The sequence below is a fragment of the Acinonyx jubatus genome, chromosome B3 (genome assembly GCF_027475565.1).
Source record: "Acinonyx jubatus isolate Ajub_Pintada_27869175 chromosome B3, VMU_Ajub_asm_v1.0, whole genome shotgun sequence".
NCBI lineage: Eukaryota > Metazoa > Chordata > Mammalia > Carnivora > Felidae > Acinonyx > Acinonyx jubatus.
The window spans coordinates 108,415,555-108,433,012 of NC_069386.1; the positions used below are offsets into that span (position 1 = coordinate 108,415,555).

Sequence of the window (17,458 nt, forward strand, 5' to 3'; positions counted from 1 at the left end):
GATATTAATTTACTAGCATTTATGATTACACTAAGGAGATGAGCTTCCAAGATGAGCTAAGTGTCACCTAGGAAAGCACAGGAGGTTGGCATTCGACCGGGACATTTTGCTACAGGAGGAAAGAAAGCCTCTCCATCGGGGTGCACCTTCCTCATCTTTTTTTTTTTTTTAATATTTATTTATTTATTTTGAGAGAGAAAGGTGCAAGGGCAAGCGGGGGAGGGGCAGAGAGAGAGGGAGAGCGAGAATCCCAAGCAGGTTCCCCACTGCCGGCGCAGAGCCCGACGCGGGGCTCAAACTCACGAACCATGAGATCGTGACCTGAGCCGAGATCAAGAGTCCGACACCTAACCAGATGAGCCACCCAGGTGCCCCCTTCCTCTTCTTTTCATCCTGCCCCCTTTCCGTCTAGTGAAGTCGTACCCAGCCCAAAACCGAGAGGCTGAGTAAAGTGGAGGCGGAGACAGCCCAGCGGAACATTCAGGCTGCCTGCCCCCCAGGGTCCCTCCTGCCTGTGCGCTCTGTCTCCGCCGCCGTGATTGTGCAGTGCGCGTCTTGGCTCTCTAGCCACCCCCACCGCAGCACAGCACCCACAGCATTCAACACACGCCTAGATCAACCCAGCCTTCAACAAGTACCTGCTGACGGCTTCAACCTGGAAAAATCAGAGGAAAAGGCGAGAGATTTCCTGTAGTAGAGAAACTATTAAGATGCAAAACAAACAACGAAAACCTTGTTGAAGGCAAGAAAGCAAAAACAGATGTGGAGGGGAGGGTTCCTACAAAGCGTTGCGGGCTCCGGGACAGCTTTGGACTGTCGCTCTCTTTCTCTTCTTAGCCTGAGGTCAAGTGGGAGGACTTAGGTCCCCAGATGCTCTTGACTGCTCCGGAGTATGATAGGGTCAGCCTCTTTCTTCATGATGTGTGAGCATATATTGGCGTGTTGTAAGAGGACTTGAGGGATGTACCCCTAAACTTATGGAATTATTAAGAGAGAAGGGAAAGAATGTGGCACCTACAATGACACCCTCACTTGGAGGTGATGAATTGGAAAGGTGGGATTACTAATGCGACGCGCCCGTCAGGTTATTGCAGCTGCTTATGAATCAGGGTTTGTCAGATAAAATTGGATATTTGAAAACTGGATTTGGGTAGAGCTCTCTAGGATCACGTCTTTTGTGGAAATCAAAAGGAACCTAACGTGTATGCACCTTTCCCACCCAAACACTGCAGTAGGCAGGCTTGCCCAAGGTTGGCTCATTTTTATTGAATTTAGTCCTCATAAGTTCCCTTTGGCTGTCCCTGCTTTACAGATGGGGAAACAGAGCCTTAGAGAGACGGCGTATCTTTTGTAAGGTCACCCACGTGCCTATGGCAGAGTGAAAGCTGCACCCCAAGGTTTTCTACCTACGTGTTAATCCCTTGCTTTCTCCTCTGTTACGACTGTGACGTTTTTCTGATTTGTTGTGTCAACTGAAGCCTGTGTGTCCTGTAGAGCATGGATATTGCTGAGTGAAATCTTGTCAAGTTCTTGCCTAGGCATGACCATCTGTGTGCATATTTATATAACTTTGTTCTTCACTGACATGGCTTTGACCGGAGCCCTTAGTAAGGTGGCCTAGGTCATAAGCAGCAAGGTAGACCTAACCTGACATCTAAGCACCCAGACCACAGGACAAGGTTACTCTGACCTGCAGTTGAAATGAACCACCTGGGCAGCTAGCTTACGTAGCCAACTCCTTATAACACACCCTCCATCTGTCTCCGTCTTGGTCTTTGACATTTGCAAATGTGCAGATACAATAAGTTTTTGTCCTATCTACTGCTCCTTGAAGGTACTTAAACTCCACAAAAATCTCTTGCATAATTTGTTTCTGATTTTCTACCCACTTGAAAACAAACAGCATGAAGAAGACACGTTCCTGTCCTGAGCCCCAACTCTGATTGAAGCAATTCTCTCTTGAGCTAGCAAAGCAGCTAGCCCCTGGAGGTCACTGGCAGGAATGTGAACACCCAGTCGAGAAAGAAAATGTCAGCGAACTGTTAGAAATGGTGGCAAATTGTAATATGCAATTTCACAAATGACTCAAATGTGATTCTGGAAATGCAGCTTCCTTGCCTCTTCTGGCACAGAATAAAATAATATTAATAACAGGTCAGACAGTGTAATAGTCCCAGATATGAGGTCAAAAAAAAAATAGCATATCTAGACAGAAATGGCTCAAGAAGCCACAGATTCTAATAAGACGGTCTGCTTCCATAGAGTTTAGAATTCAAAAAAGTTGAAGTTGTTCTACTTCTCATAAATGTATTTGACATTTTCAAGTTCTTTGTTCATATCATGGAAAGTTACCAGAAATGTCTCAGAGTGTCAAATGACACTCTAGTGATGCAAATTGCATCAGCGGCTTTTATAAAAATACAGACCCCATCCCTTGTGTACAGAGAGATGCTGCTTCTTGCACAGAAGTCATTGCTTGATCTGATGAGTCTAAGCAGAGAGAGGAATGATCTGTTCCATGATTCCATCTCCCCTTTTGCTGGGAATTACGACCAGGAGACGAACTTCTCCAAGTAGCTTATATAGCTTCTGAGGAGTCCCCGGTGTTGTCCAGTGTCCTAGGATCCCAGCATTCTCCCCTTTTTTCGCTTCTTTTTGTAGCTCTTTTTTTTTTCCTGTCTGTCCAGGCAGTTTGTTCACTGATCTTTTCTTCCTGGTTCTGCCCACATCTGGCCAGATACTTCCTCAGCCCGCTCTCATCCACCATATTCTTCCACTCGGCTGCCACAACTTACTAAGAGAACTGCTTTCTTAGGGCGATGGTGGCTTTTACAGTTGACAAAGCGCTTACGTAGCCATGCCGCGCTTCATTTTCACACCGACTGTGTCAGGGTGATCTTATTCCCGGTTTGCACGTAAGGAAACTTAAGTGAGTTCACCAGACTTATGGTTCTAGAAACCCTAGTTATCTGACTCTGCATAGATCCATTCCGGCCTCCCTGAGAGAAATTCATTTCCTGTGTCCCCAACACTTGGGAAGGTCTCGGAGTGTTCGCCATACTGCTACCGTGAGTATCCTTGGCCTTGTGTCCCCTGGCCCCATCCCTTCCCACCTTATCTCCAGCTAAAATACCATTCAAGGGAGAAAAATCATTGACAACTTCTTTATTATGTTTACTTTCAAGTTATTCTGACACTCGACATTACATTTATTCTTCCACAAAACGTTCTTCTTTGGGAAGGCTTCTCGCCTTCATGCATTTCTCTCTGTGTGAGAATGCCCTCTTAATGCCGAAAAACAAAAATGCCCTAAGTCCCCCTGCCTAAGACACAAGAGAACATGAAGGTGTTTGTTCTCAGATGAGGAGGAGATCATTCATTCAGCAACTGCTTGTAAACACTTTATCTGCACTATTTCATTTAATCCTGAAAACAGTCTCACCAGGGAGGCACGATTTATGTTCCCATTTAGCAAACGAGAAGACTAAGGCTCAGAAAGTTTAAGTAATTTGCCCGATATCACACAGCTAGTAGGTGGAGGGTTCCGATCAGATCTATTGCACAGAACAAAAACATTCTCTGGGTTCTTTAACTGCTGATCTCCTGAAGGCTTTGTACTCTAGTGGAGGGGAGAAGACCAATGCCTAAGAAATGACCCACAGTGCCTGTCACAAATGATCAGAGACACGTAGAGGGCACAGATGGGGAGTTTTTGTGGACATTCAGAGGATCCCCTGCATGTTTGGGTTCCTCTTAGAAATTAGCCTCTCCCCCCCCCTCCTGGCGCTTGTTTCCTGAGCTGACCGAACTTCATTCAGACGTGGAAGGTGCCGATCTCCCCAGGTTGGGTGGCTCCTCTGAATTCTGCAGGTGCCAGGCCCAGCCCTCGGCATCCTTCATTCTTCCACTCCAGCTACTGGAAGCTGCTTTCAGAGCACGGGGCTTCCACAGAGAAGATGGAGAACACACAGGCACCAAAGGAGCAGGCAGCCTAGAAGAGCCCACAGCAGGATGGAGCCCAGGCTCTTATCGCATATATGCCCTTGAACATTTTTCTGGCCTCTTTGACCTTCTGTAAAATAAGAGCACAAGAATATACTGCATGAGATGGCTGTGGGGATGAGATGACACCTGGCTGTTTCTCCGTACACGATGGCTTTAAAAAATCCAGCAGCCCAGGGGCACCTGGGTGGCTCAGTCGGTTGAGCGTCTGACCGGCTCAGGTCATGATCTCACGGCTCATGAGTTTGAGCCCCGAGTCGGGGGCTCTGTGCTGACAGCTCAGAGCCTGGAGCCTGCTTCAGATTCTGCGTCTCCCTCTCTCTCTCTCTCTCTCTCTCTCTGCCCTCTCCCACTCATGCTGTCTCTCTCTGTCTCTCAAAAATAAATAAAACATTTTTTAAAAATTAAAAAAAAAATCCAGCAGCCCTTAGAACAAAGGGCTTCACAGGTGTAGGGAAGACTTGGCCTCGGAGAAGGCAAACAGCAGGTTTAGTGGTTAAAGAGGTTTGGGTTCCTAGGATGGAGGGGGTAGAAGAGAATTAAGTGCCCTGTCCGGCGTAGATGAGTTCTGCCTGCATCTCCTCAGGCAGGCCCACTTGTGAAGTGAGTCAGAGAAGGACCCACTGACCTAGAACCCGGTTGTGAGACTAATTTAAAGCAGTGTTTTTCCATATTCCTAGATCGTGGGTCACCCGAGTCACTGGTTTAACATATAGATTCCCAGGCACCTCCTCCCCAGCAGACTCTGAACCAGGAGCTCTGGGGTGGGTCCTGGAAGTGTGCATTTTCCACAACCCACTGGATGATTTTATGATCAGGGAAGTTTGGAAAACATTGCTTTAAAATGTTCAAAGGGCTTAGATGCCCACTATATAATGGAATCTGTGTAATGGGTTATTTACCATCCCCATTTTCCAGGAAAGGCAACTAAGACCCAACAAAGTTCAGCAGTGTGCAGAAGTCTGTTCACACTGGCTCCGGATTGCGGATTGTTACTCAAGGAACTTGCAATTCAATTGTTAAACCAATCATAGCTTGAAATTGACCATAGTAAGTAGATACACTACGGATTTCTCTTGGCCCGAGAGTGTTGTTTCCTTCAGAACAGAGGACATTGATTGATGTGAACACTTCTCAGCTGTTCTCTAGTTTTTGGTTCATGGCTCACTGTGAATACTGTATTGTCTTTTTCTTTAGGGAATCCATAAGTACTACATTCAGAACAAGACTTTATTTTAAAGAGTTAGTTTACTAGCACCCCACCTAACAAAAGTAGTCAGTCTTGCTGTTAGTAACTGAGCCAAGTTCACCTGTGTCCTTACTCCTGGTCCAAGTGCTTTGGTCCAGACATTTTCTCCTCCTGAAATTAACATCCTTTATCATCCCTAGAACATCCAGTCCTAGACAGAGTTATTAAGGGCTCAAATTCTACAAAGGACCACCTGCTATAGAGTTGGTTCAGATTTTCCAGTTAGAGGATCAAAGTGTTGGCTTTACACTACAGAGTCATGTCTCCCTCTAATGGATGGTAAAGAATAAGACAAGTAATATTTCAATTGTTGAATCGGAAGGCTTTGTATAATTTATCTATATTACGTGTTGAAACATTTATATAATAACTTGCTCAGCTAATTTCCAAGAGCAGCACAAAAATGTCCCTTTATTTTCATTCATTCAATATTTCACTTATTCAATATTTATCATTTGCTTAACTATGCACCAGATATTGAGGTATAAAGCTATGAATGACACAATGGCAAAAAAGAATGAGAAAATTTGCTATACACTGAGATAAAAAAAAAAATTGCCAAGATTCCCGACCTCCCCTCATCTCCCTCCCACCTCCCCTCATCTCTACCTCAGCCTCCCAGTGGTTCATCTGCCCTGTTGCATTGGAAACACAGGTCTTCTCTGCTCCTTTCCCCAAATCAAATCTCTTGAATTACCAACACACAAAGATAGAGAATGGTTCCAACCTTAAAATAAAGGTGTTTTTTTTTTATTTGTTTTGAGAGATACAGTGTGAATGGGGGAGGGACAGAGAGAAAGAGTGGGACTGACCCAATCAGGCTCCTTGCTGTCAGTACAGAGCCTGATGACAGGACGTGGGGCTCTATCTCACCAACCGAACCATGAGCTCATGACCTGAGCTGAGATCAAGAGTTGGACGCTTAACTGATTGAGCCATCCAGGTGCCCCTTAAATAAAGTTCTAAGGGTGGAATTCTAGGCATCCTCCAGCATTGGGGACTGGGTACGGGCTAGGAAGGCAACCAGTCTTTTTGCTGGTTGTTGAGTACAGTATGGTCTTCACAGATGCCTCTTCTGTCACACGGAGGGCTCCTCAACTGTTTTATTTCTCTATTGGGAAGGGAAAGTGTGTAAACTGATCTCCAGGAGATTCTTTTCACCCTGTGCCCAGTTTTCCACAACAGAAACAAGAGAGAGGAAGGGAAGGAGAGGAAATTAGCTAGGGACGGTTCACACTCAGGTGACTTTCCATAGCACAGTACCAGAGCAAGACCTGAGAGAGTCCCTCCTGTGGGCCCTAACATTTTGGGGGCCTCAGAGAAGGGTACAAATGAATGCTTACCCATTACACACTTACATTTTTAAACATAATAAATAAGCCAACCAATTGGTAAACACAAGGTTTTATTGTACAGATATATTTTGCAAATACACCTTTGAAATGATAAAAATTGAAAAGTGTATATAAAGCTATGGTTGGCTGGGACTGAAAGGTGGCAAAATATCAAAGATGACTGAATTTAATTATTATCATGCATGTCTGGCTTTGTGGATAGGACAACACCATTTGGATGAATAATATTTGAGTGAGTGCTAACATGAAAAAATACGGAATTCACAATTACTCCCTAAAAGCTATTGTTTTAGTCCATGCAGGCTGCTGTAACAAAATACTACAGACTGGGTGGTTTAGAAGCAACAGAAATTTATGCTCACAGTTCTGGAGGCTGGAAATCCAGGGTGCCAACATGGTTAGGTTCTGGTGAAAGTCCTTTTCTGGATTGCAAACTGCCTGCTCGACTAATAAGACCATAGCAGTTACATCTCTTGCCTTTGCTTCACGAAAGTCACCAATTATTTTGTTATAATTGAATTTTTATACAATTTATGTCCTATAATAAAAAATTATAATTTCAAAGTGAAAAAAGTTGGAATATATAAATTCTAGTATGTAAGTGGCAATTTTTTGTTGTTGTTACTTTAAAGATGTACAACTGTCTCCTCAATTGCGTGTTTTAATGAGAAATCTGCTGTCATTCTTTATTTCTCTGGGCATAATGTTTTTTTCTTTTCTAGCTGCTTTTAAGAGTTCCTCTTCATGACTGTGTAGCAATCAAGGTTCAAGCAGAGAATCAGAACCAGTAGGAGATCTATATAAAGAGATTTGTTGCAAGGAATTGGCTTATGCAATCATGGGGGCTTAGCTCGACAAGCCTGAAATCCACAGGGGGTCAGGAAAGGCACTGGAACTCTCAGGCACTCAAGCTGGTGTCTACAGGAAGAATTTAATCTTCTGGGGACATGCTACTTCTGACCTGTACCTCGGGAAGACAATGGGAGCTGTGGGCCACTTCTCTCTCTGATCAGTTTACTTCATTCACTTCCAGTTTCTTTCTGAGGTTTCAGATCCTTCTGGCCTTTTCTCACTATTGCTAGAATCTGCAAGTCTACCTCCATTCCCAGGATATTTTGTGGAGATAAAGATGGAAATGGGCAACATTGAGAAACATACATCAAAAAAGAAAGAAAGGAAGAAACAAACAAACAAACAAACATCGCTGTTCAGCTACTTCTGGTGTATTGTGATCCAGTATTTGTTTCAGAACCCTGAACAGAAACTTGAATAGATCTAGCGTGCTTGACATTGCTATCCTGAAAGACACTGATGAGAGAATCAGTTTACTTCATGAAATTCATGAGCTGAGAGTCTATTTCTCTCTTAGGAAGAATTCTGAATGGAAATCTGGACTAGATCGTCCCTGAGGCCTAGACATATGCTACCATAAAGCCTGCCAAGGGCTCAGTCTCATCTAAAACCAGAATATTACAGGGGCGCCTAGGTGGCTCAGTCAGTTAAGTGTCTGACTTCTGCTCAGGTTGTGATCTCACAGTTCATGAGTTTGAGCCCTGATCTCACAGTTCGTGAGTTCAAGCCCCACGTTGGGCTCTGTGCTGAGAGCTCGGAGCCTGGAGCCTGGAACCTGGAGCCTACAGCCTGCTTCTGATTCTGTGGCTCCCTCTCTCTCCGCCCCTCCCTGCTCATGCTCTGTCTCCCTCTCTCTCTCAAAAATAAACATTAAACAAACTGTTTAATAAAATAAAACCAGAACATTATGTATAATTATGGACCTCTCCCTTATCCCTTCAACCTGTAACCCCCTTTGCTTTATTTTGAGGAGAAAATTTAATTTAGACGCCTCCCTCCATGATTCTCCCCTAACTCTCATTTTTTATCCTTAAATTTTTTTTGAACGTTTATTTATTTTTGAGACAGAGTGAGACAGAGCATGAATGGGGGAGGGTCAGAGAGAGGGAGACACAGAATCTGAAACAGGCTCCAGGCTCTGAGCTGTCAGCACAGAGCCCGACACGGGGCTTGAACTCACGGACCATGAAATCATGACCTGAGCCGAAGTCAGCCACTTAACCGACTAAGCCACCCAGGCGCCCCTTATTTTTTATCCTTAAAAAGGTCACCTGCAGCAATAGCATGATTCCACAGAACCCCAGTTCTCCAGCCTCATCGTCCAGGCTTTGTAGAAGCACCATCATCCTGTATGACACCCTGTGTGACACCATCACTGTCATTTCTCCCTCTCACCACCACACATCATTTGGAAACAAGAGCAACTCATCCTTAGAAGCCTGCTTTCAATAGGATGGAAAGTCCTGATAGTTTTCCAAAGCTACAAAGCAATTTCTATCTTATCCTTTTTTTCTTTAATCCTTCGTGATTAGTGCATCATGCTTAATAAGAGAGAATCACCCAAGTTAGGAGCACAAATCTTATATATGTCATCTAAGCAGAAGATGTTACGTAAGCCAAGGCTGCTGTAATATAATACTATTTTAACAGGACCTTTTCAGTTGCAAGTAATAAAGAATCTTGACCCAAAAGGCCTTAACAGAGGGAGATGTAACATCTCACCAACAAGTCTGGGTGTAGGGCAGCCCCCAATTTCATTCCAAATTCAGCAGCTCAGTATTGTCATCAGGTCTGTCCTTTCCATCTTCTGCTTATCCATGAGTAGTTCAAGGGTCACATTCAGTCACAATGTTCAGAAGAACAGATGATTCCCTCCCTCCTGTGTCGTTTTTGAAAGCAGGGAAAATCTTCCCAGAAGTTCCTCCAGCATATTTCCCATGTTTCCTTGGCCAAACTGGTTGATAGTCACATCTCTAAACCGATCACTGGCTAGGAGAAAGGGTCTTACCAGGATTTATCTCTTCTCTAAGCACAGGACTGCAAAGAATGAGTGGAACCCAAAAAATATGGAGGCCTAGTGGAAAAAAAAAAAAAAGAAGGAAATGGCTGTTGGGTAAGGAACCAAATGTACTTGAGACATCATGGCTGCCTAGAATTCCTGTATTTGCATGCAGCATGATAAAGCATAGAGAAACCTCAGTAAGTCTGTGTCTAGCCTAGAATTGTTATGGGGGACACCTGGCTGGCTCAGTTGGAAAAGAATTCGACTTGACCTTGGGGTTGTGGGTTTGAAGCACACATTGGGTGTAGAGATTACTAAAAAATAAACTTAAAAAAAGAAAAAAGCTGTTACGGAAAACCCACTGCAACCCTAAAGAAACAAACAAAAAAAAAGTCAATAAGATGTTCCAAGATGAAAAATTAGCATCATGTGCATTGCAATAGTATATAATGCACAATTATCTCATACACAGTTATAAATACCCTTTTCTAAAGCAAAATTATGTAAGAGTGCAACTTGCTTTTTTCAAGGGATCCTGGAACTTTTACACACAGCACTTCCACTTGCTTTAGCAGCTAAACAAATCAGTATTACATCTTTCCATCTTGCTTCTGTCCTTAACAGGCTTATGCAACAAAAATGGCATATTGATTTCAAAATTTCATTTACAGTGGGTTGAAAATACTTAACAATTCAATCTGTCTGACCTACCCCTACATCCATGTTCCTGGTCATTCTCTGTCAATTACCTAATACACCTTTCCCTGCAAAATGAAGCCATTTTTTTTTTATTAGATTTTTGCCACAGTTCTCCAACATCATTTCAACTTGCAGCTGTTCTTAGGAGATTGGAGGATACTAAAATTACAAAGAAAGGATATTGACTTAGGGATTGATTTTAAAATAACTGTGAAGCACTATGGGCTTAGAGGATGTTGAAGGATACTAAAGGAAATTATATTAAAATGCATTAAGAGGATAACTTAATGTTACTTTGTAAAGCTCTAACTTAAATTCATATTTGGGCCTCTTGACATTTTATAATCCAATGTGTGATTCCCAGCAAAATCCCAGAACGATGATTTTGCTTCACAATTTAAAAGCCTACATTCCCCCCCTTAGCTTTACTCACCATTGCACAAGGATCACTGAGTCAATGATGACTAACACTGGAGATGTCAAGAAGTCTCACACCTGTGCTGTGAAACACCTAATAATCCTTGGTGTAGGCCAATGCATTGTTTATGAAAACCGCTATAAAGCAATGTGAATAACAGGGGGAAACTGATTAACAAAATTAAAACAGGCAGAACAGTCATATTTTTTCATAGAAGAAGTGTGTGTGTAATATGGTCTCTCCCTCTGGCTAAATGGAGAGGATTTTAAAACGTAAACTCACAATCTCAGACCATTTATTTCAGATTACTGGGCCAATCAATTTAACTGTGAGAGACGGATTTGACATTCTTGTCAGAAAGAACTGAAAGTATAATTTAACGATTAAAGTTATTTGAATGCACATTTATGCTCCTTCCTGGCAATGTTTCTCTTCTACTTATACATTTGTCCATGGAATCAAATCCAGGTTTGAAACACCTATAATTATCCTATAGCAGATCTGTCTGTAAACTGCCTTCGAAGAATTAAACTACCATATTTTATTTGTCAAATAAACTTCTATTTATAAATACTCACAAATAAAAATGAGGGCAAATCTGTTGCTATAATAGAAGTAGTCTGCTCTAAATCAATCTTAAAATATTTCCACATATTCAGAAGTTGTATTCACCAAGCATCTCAGGCCACTGAATATAAGTAAGACTTGCCAAATGGACAACAATGGTCTTACAGTAATATGCATGAAATGATTTTATCTTGTCAAAAAAATGATTTGGATGCAATACCTTAGCAAGACATAAGCCACACACTAACATCAAAAACTAAAGATGGGGGCTTACACTCTAGGAATATAGAGTAGATCAACTTTGCCTTATTCCTCCTGCTACTTAAGTACCATAAAAACCCTGACACTGTATATAAAACAAACATAAGACTGAAAGGTGGAAAGAAGAAAGCAGACCAGCCAGGGATCTGAGCAACAACACAGTGGCCCAGTTGCCTGGATTTTCTTTGACGTTTCAGATGTCCCAGACTTGGAGCAAATGAAGTCAGCTGGCCAGAGATGCAACATCTAAAAAAATAAAAAGGGAATATTACCAGCTTGGTTCATTTGAGCTGCTATAACAAAATACCACAGACTGGGTAACAACATAAATTTATTTCTTACAGTTGTGGAGGCTGGGAGGTCCTGGCAGTGTCCTCACATGGTGGAAGAGGGCAGTGGATGCTTCTAGAGCTTCTTATCTGGGTACTATCCTCATTCATGAAACCTTTTCTGTCACAACCCAATCGCCTCCCAAAGACACCACCTCTCAATGCCATTCCATTGGGCATTAGGGTTTCAACATATGATTTGGGGGGATATGCAAACATTCAGATGACAGCAATTACAAACAACTCCACACATATGAACTTGACAACTTGGATTAGATGGACCAATTCCTTGAAAAACAAAAACTACCACAACTCATCTAACATTAATTATTCTTAGTGTCCCTACAGCTGTTAAAGAAATTAAACTTATAGTTAACACCCCTCCCAAATCTACAGGTCCAGATGACTTTACTGGAGAATTCTACCAAACACTTAAAGAAGAGTTAACAACAATTCTACATACAATATCTTCCAAAAAACAGAAAAGGAGGGTATACTTCCCAATTCATTTTTTTGGTATTTTTCAATTTTAACTTCCTAAGTTTGATATGTACCTGACATATACCATTGTTTTGGTGTACAACAAAATGATTTGACTCAATTCACTTTATGACACTCGTATTACCTGGACACCAAAACCAGACAAAGACAATATGAAAAATAATAATAATAACTACAAATCAATGAACGTACTTCATGAATATACGCAAAAATTCTTGACAAAATTAGCAAATCAAAGTCAGCAGTATATAAAAGAATTACATACATGACCAAGTGGGCTTAATTTCAGGAATACAAGACTGGTTCAGCATTCAAAAATCAGCGTTACCTACTGTATTAACAGACTAGAAAAGAAAAATCATGATTACATCAATATGTAAAGAAAATGCTTTTGACAAAATTCAACACCCACTCACGATAAAAATTTCCAAAAATAGGAATACAAGGAAACGTCTTCAATTTGGTTTTAAAAAATATCAAATATCTACATCTAACATTATATTTAATGGTTAAAAACTAAGCTGCTTTTCCTCGAAGATTGGGTAGAGGATGTCTATGCTCATCATTCTTATTCAACACAGTGCTGAAAAACCTAGCCAGTGCAACAAGTCAAAAAAAGGAAATAAAATGAATACATATTGCAAAGGGAGAAATAAAACTTTGTGCCCAAAAAATTTCCAAAAAGAGATATTTGAGATGGCTCTTGAAAGGAGGATTCATTTATTCAACAACCAACAAATTGACCACAGTGCAGGTCTTGTCATTCATTCATTCATTCATTCCACAAATTCATTTAAATATCTTGAATATATTTGTTAAATATCTACTAAATTCCAAATATTGTTCTAGCTGTAAGGATTCAGCAGTGAGCAAAATAGATTAAGTCTATCCTTACAGAATTTCTATTTAGCAGAGGGTAATGATGGGACAGAAAATAAATGAAATCTATAAATCACATAATACACATTTGACAGAACAAGTACTATGGAGAAAAATAGAAGAGGGAAGGGGGAGAATGAGTACAGGGAAAGGGAGGGAGGTGCTGCAGTTTCAAAGAGACAGGTCAGAAAAGGCCTCACTGAGAAAGTGACACTTGAGCAAATACTTTAAAAAGCTGATGACTATGAACCATGCTAGTATCTGGAGGGAGTGCCCTAGGAAGGGGGAACAGCAAATGCAAAGACCTGATGTCTCTGTGACATCACAAAGCTTGTGGCTTGTGAATGGTGTCTTGGAAAAACAGTCTGACTAGAATGAGAGAGAGAAAGCACTGGAGATGAGGTCCCAGGAAATAGAAACTCTAGTGTGTAAGACCTTGTAGGCCACTCTGAGGCCGTTGTGAGGACTTTGGATAAAATTTCCACAGGACTGAGAACAATCTAGATAGAAGGAAAGGCAAGAACAAAGATAAAGAAGCAAGGGTGAGGTGGAACTTTTGAGGAACACAGAAACTCTTCCCAGGATCATAGAGTATCTAAAGGAATAAGGGAGATAAAAAAGGGTAGGAAACATAATATGAAAGGCCTGGCCATAACACGAAAGCATTGGAACTTAATTCATGAAGCAGTGGGCAGCCATGAGATGCATGAATGAAAACACTGAAATTGTACTTTACAACAATTAGAACGGTCGGAAAAATAGAGTCTGGCAGCTAGTAAATGCAGAGCAAATACTGTAACTTTAAATACCAGTATTTTGCCTCTCCTAATGAAATAAGTCAGGCAAAGATCATCAATGATGAGAAAGTGGAAAGTTGATGGGAAACTGGATAAGCTCACAGTAACGTAATAGTGATTATAAAACATCGCGTAAATAACGACCTCAATAATGTGAAAGTGTACATGACAGAAGTTGGGAAGTAGAATGGGGGAAGAGAGCTAAAGGGCAGGGCAAGGAAAATAAGACCCTCATTTCACTAACCCGAAGATCAAGAGACATCATAGATACTTGACAGAACAAGAAAAAAGTGTATATTAATTTAAGTCACAAATGATAATTAATGGAGGAACTAAAAATAATATAACTGTACTGGGAAGATGGGGGAAAGGAGAGGAAGGACTAGTGTGTTATCTAGATCTCCTACCATAGCTAGAAGGGATCATTCCTAAAGTTGGTTTCAAAGAGGGAAGAGCTCTTTCTTGCAGTAGAGTGCCAGCATATAGAGGTACTGATGGAGTCAGGAAATCCCCATTTTATAACCATCATAATAAAATTTCTTTCAGGCAAAAATCATCTACGGATGCTACACACATGGGGTCGAGGCCAAGTTTGATAAGAAACAGAATATTTAATCACTATCAAAGTTTCTCTTCATAATGTGTGCATTAGTTGCAAAAGGAAAAACAATTATACCCTGGAGGAATAGAAGAACATGTTAAGCAAGTGATCAAAATAAGGAGCAAACGGGTGTGTGGATGGCTCAGCTGGAAGAGCATGCGGCTCTTGATCTCAGTCAAGGCTGTGAGTTCAAGCCCCATGTTGGGTCTAGAGTTTACTTAAAAAAAAAAAAGAGATTAAAAAAAAAAGGTGGGGGGCAAATAGGTATCATGTGCCTCTGGATATGATAAGTTGAGAAGGACCAAACATCATTCACGTTGTATTTCTCTCAAAAAATTCATAAACTGGGGGTGACTGGGTGGCTCAGTCAGATAAGCATCTAACTCTTTATTTCAGCTCAGGTCTTGATCCCAGGTTCATGGGATGGAGCTCCGTATTGGGCTCTGTGCTGATCATGGAGCCTGCTTAAGATTCTCTCTCTCTCTCTCTCTCTCTCTCTCTCTCTCTCCCTCCCTCCCTCCTTCTCCCTCTGCCCTTCTCTCCCACTTGCACACACTCGCTCTAAAAAAGACTTTTTTTTTTCATTCATAACCTGAATCTCATCATGAGGAAACAATATCAGACAAACCCGAATGAGAGACATTCTAAAAAACAACTGGCCTTTGTTTTTCACAAGTTTTTGTATCTTTAAAGACAAGTGAGAGACTGAGAAATTATTATAGATGGAAACTAGACATGGAAACTAAATGCAATTCATGATGCTGGACTGGATCTTGTACCAGAAACAAAATAATGCTATAAAACACATTACTGGGACAACTGACAAAATTGGAATATAGAATATGGAGTCAATATAGAACTTATTGAATCGTTTCTGGTCCTGTCAAGATGAAATAAGCACATGCCACCCTATTAGTCCTCCTGCTAATAATGAAACAAACAAATAAACCTCGACAAAATCCATAGCGCAACTGACAGAAGGCATAAAGGTGAAGAAAAGACAAACTGGCTATCGACCTTGGGTGTTGAGTTCCCTGGGATTTTGTCTGTCTCCAGTATATCCAGGCCTGGGCACAGGAGAGCTCCCTAATCCAGAAACACCAATGGGCACAGACCAAAATGCTCCAAGAAAAGCCCACATTCTGTAGCCACAGGACCAGGAAAAAGAGCTTCCCAGAAGAACAGTGCATTTGACCAGATCTACCCCACTCGAGGCAAACATCTCAAAAAGTCTACTCCCCTCCTGCTCCCCTTTTGCTTCCACTGTCAGACCCTGCCCCTTTCCCTAACACTTCATTTACAACCTGGGCTGCACCCTAGATAAAGCAGCTCTACTTTGGGTCAACCAAGCTGAATTTGGGGAGGATCTTTGGGCAAAAACTCCAGCTTTTACAAGGTCTCTGCCCTCTTTTCTGTCATCTTTCTTCTATAAGGCAGTCAAAGCTCTTTTTGTTTGGGCTAGACAAATGCCCTCAGGGCAAAGTAGCTTAAAAATGGCTTTCTGCTAGAATGCCTGACCAGATTTTCCCTTCATTTTTGAATCTATTCCTTAATCCTTTGTCAACTCTTAGATAAAATAGTAAAAATTTCTCCTTAAAAGCATCAACCTTTCATTATTTAGATCTTTTTAACAAAAGAGCCTGTAGAATAACCCAGACTGCCATTATTATAAACAGGAAGTCTACTTTTTAAAAACTTTGTTTTGAAGCATATCAGATAAAGAAAAACAAACAAATCATAACTGTACAGCTGGATAGAGGTTCACAAGAAATCTATCCTCCTATAACTAGTATCTGAAACAATTATCAGTAGCTCAAGGGTTCTTTTCTTCACCACCTTTATTACCTCCTGCAAAGGGAACAAGTCTCTTGACTTCTAACTCTGTAGTTTAGGTTTGCCATTTTTTTTAGCTTTATAAATGGAATCATAACGTTTTGAGACTTCTTTTGCCAATTATTTTATTTGCCATTACATCATATATTATTTATTATAGTTGTAAGACTCATCCATTTGGATGTAAAACAATAGTTCATTCATTCTCATTGCTGTAGAGTATCCCGTTGAATGAATAAGCCACAATTTATCCATTCTACTGTTGATGGAGAAGAACCACTGAGTCAGTCACAGGGTATGCATATATTTGGTTTTAGGAGTACTTCCAAACATATTTTCAAACTCGTACAAATTTAACCTTTTACCAGCAATGTAGGAGAATCCTAGCTCTTTGTCTACCCTTGACCAATTATTTTTAACCACCTGTGAAACCCTCAGTTACAAACAAAATAGTATCTTCTGTTTGCACCCCATAACATCCAGGATCTCATGTCCCATTTGTAAACTCTGGGCTCTGAGTTAGCAAGTTCAGTTTCTGAACTTCTGTCAGGTAAAAATGGGAAATTTCCCATTAAAAATGGGAAGTTTTCCAAGAGAGTTGAGAGTAGGGTGAAAAAAGTGTCAAAGTAACCAGATTAGGCCCAACGTAGAGCTAAGACTCATGTCAGTAACCCAAAATTTAACTACATTTCTATGCTTGGTTCTCCCAGAAAAGGAAGGCCTCGGCAAGTAATCTGTGTTTCCCTGTTCAACACAAGTTCCCCAACCTGGCTCTGAGACTTCCCTTTGCTCCATGTAAGGAAAGTAACCTTGCAGTAACCAATCTGTTTCTACCTAGTATGACTTCCCTGTGTCTGCTTCCTTGTGCCTGTGAAAGTCTCTCATTTTATACAGCTTCTGGGAGACCTTTTCTAGCTGCTAGATTGGATGCTGCCCGATTCATGAATTGCTGAATAAAAGCCAGAAGATCAGTAAATTATGGACATTTTTCTTTTAACAGGAGGGTAAGGGGTTTTAGAATGTGAGAAATACAGTGAGTAAAAAATGGAAGTTATTACTGTGAATTATGGATATCGGATTTCTTTGTTGCTTGATTGGAATTACTATCAACTG

General features: G+C 41.2%; 2 long non-coding RNA genes across 3 annotated transcripts; both read right to left on the minus strand.

The window, feature by feature from the left end:
- Window positions 1–3,166: 3,166 nt before the first annotated feature.
- Window positions 3,167–12,702, minus strand: LOC106971308 (uncharacterized). Of its 2 annotated transcripts, none has more exons than XR_008299451.1 (5): window positions 11,748–12,702; window positions 11,541–11,651; window positions 10,593–10,714; window positions 8,730–9,532; window positions 3,167–4,072 (listed from the first exon to the last, which is right to left on the minus strand). It is a non-coding gene; the product is annotated as an uncharacterized LOC106971308 (long non-coding RNA). The 2 variants fall into 2 exon arrangements; XR_001429635.3 differs by having other exon boundaries at window positions 9,181–9,532; window positions 11,748–12,693.
- An 18-nt stretch (window positions 12,703–12,720) lies between these two features.
- Window positions 12,721–16,788, minus strand: LOC113601334 (uncharacterized). The gene is made up of 2 exons (XR_003422538.2): window positions 13,315–16,788; window positions 12,721–12,827 (listed from the first exon to the last, which is right to left on the minus strand). It is a non-coding gene; the product is annotated as an uncharacterized LOC113601334 (long non-coding RNA).
- Between the last annotated feature and the right edge of the window lie 670 nt (window positions 16,789–17,458).